This window comes from Nerophis ophidion, linkage group LG04, assembly GCF_033978795.1.
Source record: "Nerophis ophidion isolate RoL-2023_Sa linkage group LG04, RoL_Noph_v1.0, whole genome shotgun sequence".
Classification (NCBI taxonomy): Eukaryota; Metazoa; Chordata; class Actinopteri; order Syngnathiformes; family Syngnathidae; genus Nerophis; species Nerophis ophidion.
Genome location: NC_084614.1, coordinates 75,125,273 through 75,129,090, shown reverse-complemented (window position 1 = coordinate 75,129,090; position 3,818 = coordinate 75,125,273). Strand labels below are relative to the sequence as shown.

Here is a 3,818-nt window from a genome sequence, read left to right as displayed (position 1 = left end):
AATAGTGGTTAAGTAGCTATTTAGGAGAAATATAATCTTAGACAAAAATGTAATTTCCAAACATTTGTACGCACGTACAACACTTGACACCGTCAGTATATCAGTATGTGGAATTCCTCCCATTTCCTCTTACAAAAAAATCCTAAACTTTGTTTTTTTACATTTAATGATAATTTATTGACGTCAAACCATCTCTTAAATGTAATAATTTCCTGTTCAAATATGTTTCATAACGCTTTTAAGTAGGGATGCACCGATTAATCGGTAACCGAATATATTCGGCGAATATGGCAAAAAAAGCCACATTCGGCCTTCGGTGGAATGAGTTAAAAACAGGCCAAATAGTGGCGTGTGACGCAATTTTTTGACGCGGTGACGTTGGGATATGTTTGTGTACCTGTATATGTGTATGAGGTTACAAGCACACACTTATTGAGATTTAGTGGGCCTCTGTTTACATTATTAGCCTGTTGTGTAGGCTACCTGTATAAGTGTATGAGGTTACAAGCACACACTTAATTGAGATTTACTTGAGCCTTCTGTTTACATTATTAGCATATCTACTGGGGCTAAGCAGACTTTTGCCAAAAGGACAATAATTCATTTGTTGTGGGTTTATCCACTTTAATGCACTTTATTTTTATTTTGAATGTATGTTTTGTTTGAAGGCCTAATATAAATGAAAACTTTGTGCTTTTTTTGAAAAGCAAAGGCTACTGGAATATTAAAAAAAATGTCAATATTCAATAAAAAATTACTTTCTTTGAAAAACATGTCTAAATATTTATTCTAGGCTATTTATGCAATATTAAAAAATTATCAAAACTGCATTCATTATTCGGTATTCGGCTTTCGGCCAAGCGTTTAATTTTTATTCGGCTTCGGCCACAAATTTCATTTCGGTGCATCCCTACTTTAAGTCATGTCCCGAACTATAAAAGTTGGTGTCGTAATAATAGTTATTTCGTGTCGTAAATAATACTTCATTCTGAAAATGAAGAATGAGATCGACAGGCGGATCGGTGCGGCGTCTTCAGTAATGCGGACGCTTGTATCAATCTGTTGTGGTTAAGAAGGAACTGAGCCGGAAGGCAAAGCTCTCGACTTACCGGTCGATCTACGTTCCCATTCTCACCTATGGTCATGAGCTTTGAGTTTTGACCAATAGGGACAAGATCACGGGTACAAGCGGCCGAAATGAGTTTCCTTCGCTGGGTGGCGAGATAGGGTGAGAAGCTCTGCCATCCGGGAGGAACTCAAAGTAAAGCCGCTGCTCCTTCACATCGAGAGGAGCCAGATGAGGTGGTTCGGGCATCTGGTCAGGATGCCACCCGAACGCCTCCCTAGGGAGGTGTTTAGGGCACGTCCAACCGGTAGGAGGCCATTGGGAAGACCCAGGACACGTTGGAAGGCTATGTCCTCCCGGCTGGCCTGGGAACACCTCGGGATCCCCCGGAAGAAATGGTACAAGTGGTTGGGAAGAGGAAAGTTTTGGCTTCCCTGCTTAGGCTGCTGCACCCGGCGACCCGACCACAGATAAGCGGAAGAAGATAGATGGATGGCATCATGTATTGCCTTCATTATAACACTTTTATATGAGACTTTTCAGACTGATTTTCTTTTTGTATTTTTGGTCCAATATGGCTCTTTTAACATTTTGGGGTTCCGACCCTGCATTAAGTGAATCAACACTGATGTAAGGTATTTATTAAGTAATCTTGAGTATTTAGAATTAATTGAATGCGTTACATGTTGAGAACAGAAAGTGAACACACGTGTGTTAATTATTTCCCATAAAGTGGAAAAGGGGAACATTAAATGGGGTTCGCTTCTTTGCACTCCTTTATCAACATGTCGTGAAAAGAAAAGGAAACATGTTTAAAAAATGTGATCTGTCATACTGAAACTGTTCACATTAGAATCAGAATCAGAAATACTTTATTAACCCCTGAGAGGAAATTCAAATGTTCAGCACAATCATATTCAGATCAGACAAACATTACAGGGAAAAAGAACAGGATCGCTGACGGGTCTGCCAACTTTTTGCGCCCCTTACAAAAATGGTGAGATACAGGTAAAACTGTTTGAATTAAACTTCAACAACCAACCTCAGCACAGAGAAGTTGGCATTAGTTTGGAATTAAGGCAGCTCCACAACAAAGTATAGATGGAAGTGAAGTGAATTTTATTATATAGCACTTTTTCTCTAGTGACTCAGAGCGCTTTTACATAGTGAAACCCAATATCTAAGTTACATTCAAACCAGTGTGTGTGGCACTGGGAGCAGGTGGGTAAAGTGTCTTGCCCAAGGACACAACGGCAGTGACTAGGATGCGGAAGCCGGATCGAACATGCAACCCTCAAGTTGCTGCACTGCCACTCTACCAACCGAGCTATACCGCCTAGATCATGGTGTCAAACTCTGGCCGTGTAATTTCATTTGACCCTGAGGCAATATCCAATTAACATTAGAGCTGGCCCGCCGGTGCTATACAGCGGTGCCGCTGTAACACCGCATCACCGATTTCCCGGAGACTCTCGAATTTCAGTGCCCCTCCCCAAAATCTCCCGGTGCAACCATTCTCCCGAATTCCACCCGGACAACAATATTGAGGGTGTGCCTTAAAGGCACTATCTTTAGCGTCCTCTACAACCTGTCTTCAAGTCTGTTTTTCCCCTCACAAACAGCGTGCCGACCCAGTCACGTAATATATATGTGGCTTCTACACACATGTATGTAAATGCAAGGCATACTTGATCAACAGCATACAGGTCACACTGAGAGTTGGCCATATAAACAACTTTAACACTGTTACAAATATGCGCCACACTGTGAACCCACACCAAACAAAAATAACAAACACATTTTGGGAGAACATCCGCACCGTAACACAACATAAACACACCGACAATACCCGAACCCTTGCATCACTAACTCTTCCGGGGACCGCTACAATATACACACCCCCCACCCCCCCCCCCCCCCCCCCCCCCCCCACCCCCCCCCCCCCCCCCCCCCCCCCCCCCCGCCCCGCTTCCAACAAACCCGCCTGCCCACCTGAGCCCCGACATTAACTCAGCAGTAAAAAGGCCTGAATGGTTGATTTATTCATTGTTATTTTATTTCAAATGTATTAGCCTGTGGAAAAAGTTCATGTTGATATTTACCTCAGAAGGCTGCAAATACAAAAGAGGCATCAAATTTTGATCAAAGTGTAATTTGGTATGCCATTGATATTTTTAAATTATTTTTGTTAATATTATTTGAAGCTCAATTTTGCATGTCACTATAAAGTTATATAAGCCTTGCTTGTTCAATATTCAATGAAAAACTTGTTTGGGTCCCTATTAAAAGGTCATTTGTTCAACCTCGGCCCGCGGCTTTGTTCAGTTTTTAAATTTTGGCCCACTCTGTATTTGAGTTTGACACCCTGGCCTAGATGGAAGGATGTGGAATAATTGAAGTAAATATATACAGTACATTCATAATTCTTTGTTTACATCATTACATTGGAATCCGCTATTTGTGTTAAATTACTATGATGTAGTTCTGTCTTATCAATTTGTATCGTAAGACTTGAAAATATGGCACTTATTTTCTTACGGGCTAGTATTGTTAATACAGAAAACTCATTGTTTTAGAGTTTTTTTCTGCACCCTTAAAGCTTCAGAAAAATATTGTTTTAGGCATAATCAAACAACTATCTGAGACAACCGAATTTGTGTCCGACTGATCATATTTTGTCATACAACAATTTCTATCCATACGGAGGTTGCATACTTATGGAAACATTGGGAGGCCTCATCACTTGAGTATC

The 3,818-nt window shown here is 41.0% G+C and overlaps 1 protein-coding gene across 1 annotated transcript in view; it reads left to right on the top strand.

The window, feature by feature from the left end:
- Positions 1-3,818, top strand: part of LOC133551882 (protein phosphatase 1E-like) — a 291,522-nt gene that overhangs the window by 129,036 nt on the left and 158,668 nt on the right. The window lies entirely within an intron of this gene.